The following is a 15,640-nucleotide window of genomic DNA, read 5'->3' as shown; positions in this document are numbered from 1 at the left end:
CCTTCTCACCCCCCACACCCTAGATCCCAGGAGGAGTGGCTGCTTTTAAAGGCGCAGTGTCCAATAGTCAGGAGAGGAGAGGCCTCTGGTGGGAATTGGAGGGTAGAAAGGGACAGCCTGCCGTGGCACTCCCTCAGCACCGGTTTCCTGGAGCTAGGCAGCTCTTTCCTGGCAAGGCCTGCAGCAACCCTGGAAAGGCCTTCCACCCTACCCTTTGCCCAACAAGGAAGATGACTCTCTCCCAATACAACAATCCTAAGGTATTTTATTGTTTGAGATAGACTCTCCATATGTTGCTCAGAATGGTCCAGACCTCTAGATCCTTCTGCCTCTAGCCTCCTCCCCCCAGTGCTGGGATTACAATTCCGTGTGCCACTACTCCCAACCCTTGTCTGGAGCAATAGCAAGTGGTTGATGTCCTTTTCTCTCCCTGCAGATGAGATCTGTCCCCTCCCCTTTTAGTTCTTTTTCTTCTCTTCAGTTACTGGGACATCACCACCTTTCAGGTGTCCCTTTCATTTGACTTGGCGCCCTGGTTTCCATCTCCTTCCTGCACCCTCCCCCATTTCTCCTAGAAGATTTCTAGATAAGCCCCTTCAAATTCTTAAGTAATAAAGACACATCAAAAGTGAAGAATGGGTGGGGCGGTGGTGGCACACGCTCTTAATTCCAGCATTGGGAGGCAGAGGCAGGTGGATCTCTGTGAGTTCGAGGTCAGCCTGGTCTACAAGAGCTAGTTCCAGGACAGGCTCCAACACCATAGAGAAACCCTGTCTTGAAAAGCCAAGAAAAAAAAGAAAAGAAAAAGAAAAAGAGGAAGACAGGGGGTTGGAGGTGTAGTTCAGTGGTAGGGCACATACTTAGCATGTCTGAGACTGGGCATTGAGAGAGACAGAGACAGAGAGACCGAGAGAGAGTTTGAAGCTAAAGTTTGTCTAGTGTTCCTTTACCCACAGGGGCTACATAGCAGAGATTTGCATTCTGATTCATAACCGCAGAATAATTATAGTTACGAAGTAGTAACAGTTTTGTGGTTGGGTCAGCACAGCTTGAGGAACTGTATTAAAGGGTCACAACACGAGGAAGGTTGAGAATCACTGAGCACCACCCTCAGTTGTCCAAAAAAAAAAAAAAAAAACCCAAAAAACAAAAATAAAAAATCCCACATTTTTTTGTCACCTCCCCCATGGTGAAGAGTTTTCTTGGAGATTTATTCCTAAGAAGCTAGAACTGAGGGATTCCTCTGTGTGCGTGTGAAGGTGTGGGTACATCACGTATATTCCCCTATTTTCCACTTTATTACCTTGAGGCAGTGTCTCTGACTGGGCCAGAAAGCTTTTGTTTGGCTAGGACGGCTGATCTCGAGCTTTTGGGATTCCGTCTGTCTCTGCCTCCCAAGGCTTGGGTTATCGGCGTGTGCGGCCATGCTCAGCTCTCTCCTTGGGTGCTGGGATTTGAACTCAGGCCCTCAGGCTTGCAGAACAAGCGCTCTTAACCTACTGAGCCATCCTCCTAAACCCTTATGCTGCGTTGCTGGAGTGTGTAGAAGGATAAGCTTGGTATTGAACACCTCTGAAGCCTCTTATACAGTACTTTCCCTTACCAGAAGACCAGTGCCTCGCTCTCTCCCCTCACTCAGACTTACAGGGCCTAACTCTGCCTTTCAGACTCCCAGTTTTTTTTTGTTTTTTTTTTTTTTTTTTTTTTTTTTTTGGTTTTTTGAGACAGGGTTTCTCTGTGGTTTTGGAGCCTGTCCTGGAACTAGCTCTTGTAGACCAGGCTGGCCTCGAACTCACAGAGATCCACCTGCCTCTGCCTCCTGAGTGCTGGGATTAAAGGCTTGGGCCACCACCGCCCGGCCCAGACTCCCAGTTTTTAAGACGGTTCCTTCCAAACCGGGAGTGGGGATGAAAGGCTTAGAAATGAGCTTCTGGAGGTTAGGGAGATGGCTCAGTCACTGAAGTATTTGCCTTGCAAACAGAAGGATCTGAGTTCCATGATTCCCAGGTCCCATAAATAAAGACACCTAAAGTGATGGCCTGAACGTGTAATCCCAGAGATGTGGGAAGCTGGTCAGGACTGGACTTTGAGCTGTCTTGCTTCCTCCCCTGAAACAATGGGACAAGAGAGGAAAAAAGTACAGTGGAAAATGCCTCCAGGGTGACCCCCTGGCATGTTCTCTTGAACAGCTCTATGTTTCAAAAGCTCACTGTATAGTCACTGGTCTAGGCAATCCCTCTGGGAGGCTGAGCCAGGGGCTGGGAGTCAGAAAGGTTGGAAGAGGACAAGAGAACCTAAAATTATCCCTGAGGAAAAGGGACCAGCTGGGCTCCCAGGGACCCAGCAGCTCACTCACCCATGAGCAGGATTGTCAGGGGCTTTCGAGCAAACACTTTCCCTGTCCCGTGGAGTAACCAACCCACGTAGCCTACACATCTCCCCTCTGCGGCCCCTGCCCCCGTCCTGGTATGCCAAGGTGGTGCAGGCTGCATTTGGCTGCGGCTTCTCGCTGTTCATCAGGCTGATTGCGCCCGAGTCGTGTTTTGCAACACCAGAACCCTGCCAGTTATCGCAAAGGGGTGTCATGAGACTCCCCACAAGCAAGCAAGCAAGCAATCTCTGAAACAAATACATGCCATTTGGCAATTTTTTCCCAGGACATGAGAGGAGGTTGGGGAATGAGTGTTGTCCCGAGATATACCCAAAGGCTGTCACTTCTTCAGTCAACAACCTCGCTATTTGAAGAAAGTGTGCCAAAAGGTTTACGTCTTTGAAAAAGACCGAGAGTCCCCAAACCTTAAGGGCATACCTGCGTGTGGTCCCATAATCAAACAGCGTGAGAAGAAATGTACCAGTCCCCTGTTCTCCAAGGCCTGTGAGCCAGCAGAGCTACCACGCCCAGTACACGCCCAAGTACTCTGCCTCCTCCTCTTTCTCCTCCTCCTCCTTCTTCTTCAGTATTTCTCTCTCCTCTCACGCCTCAGGATGCTTCCATTATTTTGCCACTATTCTTCTTTCCTTTTTTTTTTTTTTTTTTTTTTTTTTTTTTTTTTTTTTTTGAGATAGAGAGCTTCTCTGTGTAGCTTTGGAGCCTGTTCTGGAACTTGGTGGACCAGGCTGGCCTTGAACTCATAAACAACTGCCTGCCTTTGCCTCCTGAGTGCTGGGATTAAAGGCGTGAGCCACCATTGCCTGGCTCTATTTTTTTTTAATTTTACTTTGTAAGTTTTAAAAGATAATATATTCACATTATCCACAATATAGAAAATGTACATACCAGAAACTTGCTCTCACTGCGCTGTTTAACTCAATAAGTAACTACTCCTGAATCTTATTAATTTTTACAATAACATTTGATATACAAACAACTCAGTATAAAAACATTTTCTCTTAGCCACCTTTTCCACACAGATATACCTCATCCTGTACTTTTAAATTTTAACTATAAGAAACCAACTTCCGATCCTTCTAGATCAACACACAAAAGATGCCCATTTTTAGTGTGAATGGATATAATACATAATACTAGCTAATGGACACCTGGTTTACATCCTGTCTTTATTAATAGATGATGTTGCAATGAATAATTAGGCTTTTCATATTGGTGTAAATGTATTTGTGGATGTTTCTATGAATGGAATTGTTATATATAAATAAGGCACACACATTTGTAATTTTGGAAGCCATTGCTTCATTTCTCTCCCAGACAATATGTCTGTGTCCACCCTCACTATCACTTTTGGTGACCAGCTGGGGGTTGAAACCAGTGGCCTGCTGCTCTGGAAGCCATCCTAATGGCTGGGCCTTGGGGAATTAGCATTGCCTGCTCTGCAGAGGTCGTCCAACTCTGGATAGACACATACATTGCCCAGGGAGAGCATTGCTCAGGCCATCGGTCCCCCATGACCTTTGTTTTATGCCCTTGGATGCTATCAGTGAGTGAGTGCCTCTAAGATGCTGAGGGTGGACCCCAAGGTCTCTGGCTATATGTTAGGAGCTCCAAGGAAGTGGGTTCTGTGTCTGGAAGAATAGCAATCTGTGGTGAGAAAGCCGGCAGAGGCAGCCACTTGATTGGCAGAAGTCCTAATAACAGGATGTTTGTCCCTCCTGGTGAACAGGAGCTGTGGTCCCATGAACATCATGACTGGGTGCTTGAACATATGTTTACATGGCATAGCAGGAAAAAAGCAGGGAGGGCTTGTGTGACTGTGGCCTTCTACTTGTCTAAGACCACGTGTCAGACGTGGGTGTGTGTAGTGAGAAGAGCGGTGGGCTGTGGCCTGGCTCCTGGCTCCTAGCCACCTGCTAGCTTTACCCGAAATAATGACACGGAAACTGTATTCTTTTAAACACTGCCCATTAGTTTCAGCCTCTTATTCGCTAATTCTCACATCTTGCTTTAACCCATATTTAGTAATCTGTGTAGCACCACGAGGTGGTGGCTTACCGGGAAAGATTCAGCATGTCTGACCTGGCGGCTGGCTCCATTGCGTCTCCAACTATGCTTTCTTTCTCCCAGCATTCTGTTCTGTCTACTCCACCTATCTAAATTCTGCCCTATCAAAAAGCCAAGGCAGTTTCTTTATTAACCAATGAGAGCAACAGATAGACAGATGACCCTCCTCCATCAGCCATGGGTGTGTGGTGGGGGGAAATGCCACCTCCCCCACCCACCCAAGAAGAGGCAAGTCATCCATTTTATAGTTGGGAGGGAATACCCTTTACTTCTGGAAATAAATATAAAATGGAAGGAAGATGGATTTTCTTGGGTCATCCAACCTGAATCGTTGCAAGAAGACCACTCTTGTGGGGGTGCAGCCACCTGGACCGCCACCTTCTCATCATCACTCATACACTGTCCCCAGGCCCCTACCTGTCTTGTGTAGTTTCATTAGGCATATTGATAAGGAATGGACCAGGACTCAGCCCCTGCCCCTGGGTAGGCAATCCCCAGCCTCACAAAAGGAGTGGGTTTTTTTACTTTGTTCTGTCAAAGGAGTCCCATTGTCTTGGTAGGCATCTTTGGGAAGGGTGGTTTTGTCTATGATAGGGAAGGGAAATAAAGTATCTCTAGGAGTCATCAAAGGTGATGTATCTGAAGAGACCTGCTGGGGGTAGTTTGAATGAAATTGGCCCCTATAAGCTCATAGGGAATGACACTATTAGGAGGTGTAGCTTTGTTAGAGTAGGTGTGGCCTTGTTGGAGGAAGTATATCACTATAGAGGTGGGCTCTGAGGTGTCATATGTGCTCAAGCCCCACCCAGTGTCTCAGATCACTTCCTGTTGCCTGCAAGATCAAGATGTAGCTCCTCCTCCACTCAGCTCCTTCTCCAGCACCATGTCTGCTGGCATGCCACCATGACCCACCATGATGATAATGGACTAAACCCTTGAGATGTAAGGGAGCCACTTCAATTAAATGTTTTCCTTATAAGAGCTGCCATGGCCAAGCAAAAAAAAAATGGCACTAACAAGACACATATCCTGCCTCTCTTCCACTCAAGCTTGTCTCCGCTGTCTCCATGAAACATTGCTTCATGGTTGGGCTGCAAGCTATTGGCAGCAGAAGGGAGTGGGGTTAATATTTTCCTTGTATAAACAGCACTGTTCAGATTTACTGAGGGACTTGTGCAGGGTCAGAAAAAAATGGGGTGACAGAGCTGGGAAGGAAAGCCAATTCTCGAAGGTCTGAGCCAAGGGACTTTCTCTTCTTACTCTATGGGCAGGGACTTGGGAATGTTTGGAGGGTTAGGGAGATGGAAGAAGAAGACAGGGTACATAAGAAGGATAGTCTCTGCTTCCTGTAGTTTGGTTGCTCCCTGGTCCTTTGAAGCAGGCGAAAGGGCAGATTCGGTAGAGAAATGGGGGCATCAAGAGTGGGAGGATGAGGAGCTTGGGTCGAAGCTCAGGGTAGAGCTTTAGCCAAGGGTTTGCAAAGCCTGGGTTCAGGCACCAGCATCCCAATACAACACAACAAATAGAAACAAACCAAACACAAAGACTGAGAAAAGGAAGGGTAGATGCTGACTTGAGGCAAATCAGAGAGGACTAGGCTTCCTCAGAGGATGGAGGGTGGCCTTGTCATAGGGGCAGTCTCTCTGCTAGACCACATGAGTGGTCCTGGAGGGGGGCAGGGAGACAAAGAGGAGGAGAATGTAAACCATACTGGGAATGTCAATTCTGTCCTGAGATGCGGGACAACGGGAGGCAGCTCTGACTTTCTCAAGTGATCTTCTCTTTTTGCTATTATAATTTTCAAATGACGCCATGGACATGGAAGGCTAAGGGATACTGTGACTCCCAGGGGCCCCATTGATAGCACAGAATATCAGGATGAAATGGCATTAAGAAGGAGAAAAGTCCTAGCCAGGGCTGTGTGGGCTTCTTCCCTTCTCTCATCCTCTCTCAGGAAGCAGAAGGAAAAGGCATGAATCCACTGGAGCTTGTTTCGTGTGGTGGCAAAGCTAAGGTTCGGAGATAAGAGGGAGCCATTGTTCTAAGGAACCAAAAAGGGCTGTGTGACATTCTCTTTGGATGGCAATACATTCAGCAGAGGCACTCAGAGAGACAGAGAACGTCCATGAGAACACTCCCCCGGTCAAACACGCACACAGATAAGCACAGCTGTGCCCAGGGCACAAACACTGCCATTGAAAACTCGGATGTGTGCTCTTCCAGGCTCACTATTGCCACAGTCACAAGCGCAGCCATGTGCACCCAAACGAAGTCCAATGCGATCACAGGTGCGAGTCCACATCCCAGAAATGCCCAGAGACTCTACCCCACATGGGCATGCCTTATCCATTGAGTTGGGAATAAAATGCCAAAGCTCAGGGTTTCAAAAAAGATCTTCAACCCTGTGCAGAAGCAGAAGGTCAGGGGCCAGCACACTTGGCTGCGTCTCTCAGTGCTCATCTCTCAGTAGTGGTGCTGACCACACAGGACTTCAGGTCTTGAGTCTGTCGTGGGAAAGTCCTTTTAAAGTATGGAAAGCAGAGCCCAAATTAAACCAGCAAAGGCACCGCTTGCTCGGAGGGAATAAATCACTGGCTGGCTCTGCTGTGTTGTCATTCAGCTCAGGGACACTCTGCAAAGGAGCTTTTTTCTCTTTTCCCCTTCCTCCCTCTCTCCCTCCCTTCCCTCCCTCCCTCCCTCCCTCCTTCCCTCCCTCCCTCCCTCCCTTCCTTCCTTCTTTCCTGTCTTTCTCATCTCTCTTTTTTTACAGGTTCCCTACCATTATGCAATACTCCACCAGGTAATTAATAAACTATGGAGTGAAATCTCTGAAATGGTAACCCCAAACAACCCTTTCTATTTATACATTGATTGTCTCAGGTTATCTGCTGCCGTACAGAAACTGAACACAGGAGGTTATGTTTTTGGATAAAAGATTTTTTACAAGGACTCTTCCCGAGAAGTGTTTGCCTAAGGGGAAAAACACATGAGGGCCTTAGATGCTTTGGGAGGACTATGAGGGAAAGTTCTTTTACAGCCAAGTAGGTGATATAACTGGAGTAATGGGCCTCTGGTAAAGGAAGCCTGTTTGGCTTGATGTCCTGTGTGGCAAGTATTTGCTCCTGGCGAGAAACTTTGAGACATGGACCGTTTTTGGTAAATGAAGGGAATGCACTTACAGCCGAGAGGCCTGAAAGTTAGCTGGCCAGCTGCAGCTGGGATTTCAGTTAATACAGTAATAAAACAATGTATAAACTATGCTACATATAAACAGTGCAATTGGATACTGTATACACATATGAAGGAAGGGAGAGAGAGGCATACACACAGAGATTTATAACAATTAGCTGTTGTAATTATGGAGGCCAAGAGCTCTCATCACCTCCCATTTTAAAGCTGGTGCTGTATAATTCAGACTGAGTCTAAAGATCCCTGGCCTTCAATAGATTGGACGAAGCCCCCACCACTACATTGATGAGGGCAGACTTTCTTCTGGGTCTACTGATCAAATGGTAATGTCTATCAGGAGCTGCCTCCCTGTGCAGACACAATGTTTCATCAGATGTCTGGTGTCCTAGTTACTTTTCTATTGCCGTGACAAAGCACTACCACTAAAACAACTTATAAAAGAGAGTATTTGATTTGGGGGCTTGTGGTTTCAGAGGGGTACAGTCCATGACCATCAAATCATGGTGGTGAGCATAGCCGCAGGCAGGCAGGCAAGCAGGGTGCTGGTACAGTGGCTGAGAGCTTACATTTAACATACAAGCATGAGGGAGGGAGGGAGGGAGGAGAGAGAGAGAGAGAGAGAGAGAGAGAGAGAGAGAGAGAGAGACAGAGAGAGAGAGAGAGAGAAAACACAGTAACTGGGAATGGCACGGGCTACTGAAACCTCAAAGTCCACCCCCAAAGGATACACCTCGGACTTCTTTCAGTAACGTCACACCACTTAATCTTTCCCAAACAGTCTCACCAACCAGGGGCCAAGTATTCAAATATATGAGCCTATGGGAGCCATTCTCATTCAAAGTACCACATCTAGGCATCCCTTAGCCAAGTTACATAATGGTGACACATGAACTCAGTCACCACAATGAGCAGTCTTGCACAGAACCCTGCTTTTGGGTGTTGAAGCTTAGAAGGGCATCTTATAGCCTGTACTGATTGCCTAGGGTCTTGGCTTTTTACTGGGATCCTTTCCACCACACTGAGCTTCAGAAGCAGAGAACCGGACTTGACGATTGCTTCACGGTACAGTTGCGTTCATGGGAATGGTTTTAAATCACTAGTGTTTTTTCTTGGAATAATGGACATAGGAAATGATCATCAAGGAAGAGGGACTTGAATAGGCACGTATCCAAAGAAGATAAATAAATGGCCAACACACATGCGAAGACATGTTCAGTATCACCAGTTATCAGGGAAAGGGAAATCAAAATCAGGCTAAAGATGACTTTATGCTTACTAGGATGACAAAAATTAAAAACCAAAAGAGCAAGTTTTGAAAAGGCCATTGAGAGTTGGGGACACCCTTGCAATTCCTGGCAGGACTGTAAAATGGTGTAGTCACTGTAGAAAATGCTGTTTCACAAAAGAGTCCAAGACTGCATTTTGGCCTGATGTCACGACACCCACTTCAAGCTTACAACCAAGAGGAATGGACAGGGACACAAGTAGAACCCTAGACACCATGCTGATTGCAGCCAAATGTCCCACAAAGCTTGGTGGGTATGTACAAAGGGGTTTTCAGCTCTGAAATGAATGAGGCTCTGACCCATTGCTACGACATGAACAGACCTTGAAAACATTATGCGAGGCAAAATAAATCAGACGTGAGTAGACAAATATCGTGTGGGTACGCTTACATGAAATATTTAGAATAGGCATAGTCAGACAGAAAGTAGGCAAGAGTTAACCAGGGGCTGAAGGGAGGGAGAAGAGAGAGTATTGCTTAACCCTAATGGGAGCAGAATTTCTATTTGGGGTCAAGAAAAACATTTAAAAATAAATAGTCACAATGATTGCACAATACCATGTTTGTAATTAATGCCTCTGAGTTGTACATTTAAACACTGTTGAAACAGCCAGTGTGGTGGTAGACGCCTGCAATCCTGTCTTGGGAGGGCCATGCGTTCCTGACTGGCCTGGGACACACAGTGAGACTTTGTCTCAAAAATTATGTAAAATAAAAATTTAAATACATAATAAATAAAAAACAAATTGGCAGAAAGAAATTATGTTTGCCCCAAAGCATATTTAATGCATGTGGTCTGGAAGGGAAATGAGAAATAAGGGGTCCAGGAGGATTAAGTGAGGAGGGAACTGTGAGGGCCGGGTAGAGGCGTGAGCATGGAAGAGGAAAAGCTAACATTAAAGGGTTTAGCTGGAAACCTGCTCCTGTAGAAGCTTCCATAATTTACACACACACACACACACACACACACACACACACACACACAGGAAAAAGTGTTTAAATTGAGTTGCCCTGTAATGTGGGCACAATGCCTCTCATAGAGACCACAGACTAGCAAATAAATAAAAAGCCCCATGCCTGGAGTGGGTTACCTGTTTTGGAGTTGGTCTGTTAGGTCCTAAAGACTCCCCAATATTCAAGTTACTTCCATTACCCTGGTTGGAAGTTGGTTTTAATATTAGTGAAGGAATTGCCTTAGTTAATTGTCTTGCTGTGAAGAGACACCATGACTGCTGGAACTCTTTTAAAGGGAAGCATTCAATTGGGGATGGCCTACATACAGTTCAGAGGTTTAATCCATTGTCATCATAGTAGGAAGCATGGAGACATGCAGGCAGACATGGTGCTGGAGAGGTAGCTGAGAGTTCTACATTTGGATTGGCAGGCGGCAGGAAGAGACAGACACTGGTCCTGGCTTTAACATTTGAAATCTCAAAGTCCATGCCCAGTGACATATTTCCTCCTACTCCAACAAGGTCACACCTCCTAATAGTGCCACTCTCTATGAGGCTTTGAGGGCCATTTTTATTTAAAACACCACAGGAACGTTGAAAGAAGAGAGTAGATTAACTTGCCAGTGACGAGGACGGTAAGCAGGGCATTAAGAATCTAGTCCCCAGTCTATGGTACTACCAGGATATTCTAGAACCTTGAAGAAGTAGGCACTATATGGAAGAAGTTGTCACTGGGGACATACCCTTGAAGGGGACATTAGGCCTCTAGCTCCTTCTTGTTTCTTTCAGCTACCTGGCAACCATGAGATGAATAGACCTCCCCCACCACATTCGTCTATCATGATATACTGCCTCACTCCAGGTCAAAAGCGATATGGCCCCACAGCAATGGCCGAATCCTCTGAAACACTGCGAGAAAACAAACTTTCCATCCTTACAAGCTCGATCCTCTTATTTTCGTCACTAAAAGCTAGCACAGGGGCTGACTCCTCTTGCCAGGAGAACTCAGAATGATGTTGGAGACTTCTTGGGGGAGTCCTTGATTCCTCTTGTGGTGAATCAGATATGCCCCACTTATGAAGAGGCCCACAGTTCTGAGTGCTTCATGTGGAGTTCCAGGGGCAGCTGCCAGTCATCTGCCTTCTGCCACCGGGTGCAGACAAGAGTGAGGCTAAAGCTTTAGGAATGCGGAACTTAAGTGGGCAATTGCTGTTTTATGGCTTGCTTCCAAGAATCCCTCATGACTATATCCTTCCCACTTTCTACTTCCCAGTGGGGAGGGAGGGAGGGAAGGAGAGAGAGAGAGAGAGAGAGAGAGAGAGAGAGAGAGAGAGAGAGAGAGAGAGAGAGAGAGCCTCCCTTCCCATATTTCATGCTAGCTGACCACAGTGTCCAGTCCTTCCTCTGCTGGAAGAGATCTTCCCCAGGGACCACTGTCCTTTCTTGGTTGTGGTAAAGCCAAGCCTGGCATCTGGGAGAGGTCAGCCGGAGGATGCACAAGTCAGCTGCCTAATGTTAGTAACTACTTAAATGTTTGTCAGGAGCCTTTTACAGGCTTCCTAAAAATGGGGAGTGTGTGTGTGTGTTATGGAGGGCCAGCCTGGGACCTTGCAGGGCAAGGGCAATGGAGAGTTGTTCAAGAGAAACATGAACCAAGGCCTGTGATGAGATGGCCCGCTCAGTTCCCATGCCGTGCTGACTCAAGGCAGCTGCTCTTTCTGGGAGGATTTGTATGACCGATCCCTGATCATTTAGGGCTAAGTTTTGCCCTGGTTTGGCTTTCTACTCACATATATCAAACCTCAGATTAGAGAGCAAGGCCAATGCCATGGTGACACTGGAGGGCATTCCAGTGTGTAAGGACTTTTTCTGGGGAGCCATGAGCAAACCCCAAGCAAGGTACCAAAGACAACCCAGAAATGATTCCACCTAAGGTTTCCTTGGTGAGCCAAAGAGTTTCTTGGGTTATTTACAGGAGCATGGGTGAGGGGTTACTTAATGTGCTCATGGTGACCCGAAGGCAGCTCATCTTAGTAGGAGTGACCATTTACAATTGCTTGCACAACTTTTAAGCAGCTCCACAAGCCCACACTTACACACACTCATGCACACAAGTTCACACATACCCACATATGCATGCACGCAACATGCTCACACGCCTTCCCCTCCAGCTATTGTATTACCTTGGCAGTGGGTGGGGGGTGAGAAGCTTTTCACTGTCTGTGCTTCTTGTATCGATATAACCAGTAGTAGCCCCAAGAAGGCATCAGAGGAAGGAATCCAGGGTAATGTGGAGGGAGAAAGGAATCCCTGGCCTTGTACGGAGCAGGATGGGCATTGAGTCCCATGCCCACCACCTAGGATAGAGAACTCCTACTCCGCACTAGGGGTTCTCTTCAGCCACTTGTAGTATCTGGGTCCCCTCTGTAGGCTGCAGAAGGAAATCCTTTCAGGGTAATCTATCTTTCTTTCTTTCTTTCTTTCTTTCTTTCTTTCTTTCTTTCTTTCTTTCTTTCAGAATTACAATGAGGATTTATTTGCTCCTTCTGCTGGCAGGGGCTGAGAAGAAGGGAAATGTTGAGAACACAATAGGAAGAGGCGATCACTGAAGTCAACCTTGTGCTTGCTTACAGAAATGAGAACTATTTACATATTTTTCATTTATTCAAATATGCTAATGACTTCCTTCTCCTTTTCCCCCCTTACTATTGTATGTAGAAGTTTTTTCTTTTCTTTTTAAGAAAAGAACACAAACTGTCTTTTTTTCATTTTCCACACCAATCCCAGTTCCCACTCCTTCCTCTCCTCCCATTCTCTCCACCTAACCACACCATCCCCCCATCCACTCCTCAGAGAGGGTAAGTAAGGCTTTGAGGAAGGTCCAAGGCCCTCCCTACTACGTCTAGGCTGAGCAAGGTATCTACCCAAAGAGAATGTGCTGTGGGACAATGATCTTTTATCCTGTCACTTGTATTATTTTTAATAAAATGCTGATTGGCCAGTAGCCAGGCAGAAAGTAGATCCAGGGCAATGAGAATGCTGGGAAGAGGGAAGCACAGTCTGCAGTCATGTCCCACCCTCAGAGGAAGTAAGATGTGACTGCCTTACCAGAAAAGGTACCAAGCCACGTGACTAACACAGACAAGAATTATGGGCTAATATAAGGTATAAGAGTTAATAAGAGGGGGACTGGAGAAATGACTCAGAGGTTAGGAGCATTACCTGCTCTTCCAAAGGTCCTGAGTTCAATTCCCAACAACCACATGGTGGCTCACAGCCATCTGTAATGGGGTCTGGTGCCCTCTTCTGGCCTGCAGGCATACACACAGACAGAATATTGTATACATAATAAATAAATAAACATTTTTGGGAAAAAAAAGAGTTAATAAGAAGCCTGAGATACTAGGCCAATCAGTTTATAATTAATGTAGCCCTCTGTGTGTTCCTTTGGGACTAAAGGACTGAAGGACGTGAAGAGGGATGCAGGATCCGATAAATACGGCAGTATGAAACCTGTCACTTGGCCACAGTCTTTTTGAGCGTTGGTGGACAAGGCAGTTGTGATTTAAACAATATACTCTCCCCAAAGGGAAAACTTGCAGCCCTGATGATTCTGCTGGACAATTCTGTCTGTTCCGTTTTAAAACGGGACAGGAACTCACTCCGTAGTCCTGGCTGGCCTGAAACCCACCATGAGAAGCAACTGAACTCAGACTTGCAGTAATCTTCTTCCTTCTGTTCCCAAATCCCAGGGTTACGGGTGTGAGCCACCACACCTTGACACCGGAGAATTCTGGAGAATGTTACCTAATACGCAAAGGAAAATAGACACCAGTTTTGTGCGGCTCCTCCAGTACACAAGGATATCTTCCGGTTCATCATTCTACAAGGCCACTACTACCAAACAGGGTCGGCTCAGCACTGAAAGGAAAATCATCAACAAATATCTCTCCTGAACTCAGATGCAAAGCCCCCAATTAGACATCCACTAATTGGAAGTCCCCTGAGGAGAAGCTGGTGGTAGATTAGCAGTAAGCAGAAGCACCTTTCCAGCTTCTTGGTGTCTAGGAATCAGAGCAACTAGAAACAGCCCCTAGGCAAGGAAGGCGATTGAGGAAACACCGTAACAGCTGGAGAAACCCACACTGAACCCACATTTATCAGATCCTGCATCCCTCTTCACGTGGGAGGCAGGGATGCTTGTGGGTGGGGTCCAAGGTCACAGACTTTGTCAGCAGAACTGGAAGGAGCCTCTCACCTTTCAGGATGCTCTGCTAGTGGCTTAAGAAGGGACGTCGTTCAGCTTGTTAAATAACAGTTGACTTCAAGTCCCTGCCCACTTGTCAGAAATAAGATGCTTGCCCTTGTGTAACGACTGCTTAGGAAGATTCCCCCAAGTCCTTTCTAAGCCAAAGTGAAAACCAGGAAGGGCAGAGGGCGAAGGGAGGGCTACTAACTCAGCATCACCAGGCAGGAGGATGCAGCTTTGGCAACCAGATCTGCCAAGGAAGAGGCAGCCATGAGGCTGTTGAGCCTGACTGCTGGGTGCTGAGAGGAAAAAGTAAGGCAAAAGATAACAGGGAAGTTAGACACCTTTTCAACTGGTCAGTTTAAGACATGCCTTTATTTTATTTATTATTTTATCAAGTTCTATTTTTTATGTGTTTGTGGGCTTTGCCTACATGTATGCTTGTGCAACTATGTGTGTGTCTTGAAGGCCAGAAGAGAGTGTTGGATTCTCTGCAATGACTTCAGGATGGTTGTGAGCCATGCTGAGGGTCCTGGGAACTGAACGCCACCAACACTTAGGAGGCGGGAAGATCAGGAGTTCCTGGTAATCCTCTCTGCTTCATAATGAGTTTAAGGACAGCCTAGTTCTATTTAGGACAGAGGTTAAGGAGAGCAAAATGCAGAGCAAGCAGAAAGGCACTAGAGGGCGCCCTGGTCCAGGAGCTGAGGGGCTACAAAGCATCCCTGGGGCATCACTCCTTTGATGGTGGCCTCTTGGGTTCCTCTTGCACTTCTCACGCTCTGCTCCGCTCCACCGTAGCTTCAAAGAAGCGACTTCCAGCCAAGCCCCTTCCCACCACACCCCAGGCCTTTCTTTCGATTTTATTTATGCCCAGGCTTTCTCATGTGTAATTGCTAACCTCCGACCCAGAATTTATAGAGACCGACCAGGCTCTCTTCTAATAGGACAAGGCCCCCAGGACACTCACACTCATAATAAATGTCTCATTTTGCCTTATTTTATGCTTCAGATAAGAGAGATAGATGTCTGAGTTTGGGCAGCTGTCCAGGCCCGAGAACCAGAAGACAGGATTCTGCGTAGCTTTTTATAGTCCCTCTAAGTCCACTGTGGCCCCATGTTTACACAGGCAACCCCGGTTTTGCCAAAGTGATTTGTGAAGTCCACAGACATAGGTAGTGGATTTGAACCCATGACTTTTCTGTCTATAAACTCGTGGAATTAACACTTTACCCTTAGTTTGGAGATCTGTGTCATTACCAACAGTGTTGGTTCTGTTAGATAAGATGTATGTATGTATGTATGTATGTATGTATGTATGTATGTATGCAGGGATTCTATGTAAGTCAGACATGAAGGGAAGATAGGGGCAGTCACATTGAAGCTGTGCCAGGGTCCTGGGCAGAGGACCAGAGAAGGGTCCCATTCTAGGCTCTGTAGATCTGAATGTTCAAACCCACGTCTTCAAGACTTAAATCCCAATGTGATAATATTGAGAGGTATGACCT

The sequence above is a fragment of the Chionomys nivalis genome, chromosome 20 (assembly GCF_950005125.1).
Source record: "Chionomys nivalis chromosome 20, mChiNiv1.1, whole genome shotgun sequence".
NCBI lineage: Eukaryota > Metazoa > Chordata > Mammalia > Rodentia > Cricetidae > Chionomys > Chionomys nivalis.
The sequence above is the reverse complement of the archived record's forward strand: the minus strand, read 5'-3'. Positions refer to the sequence as shown.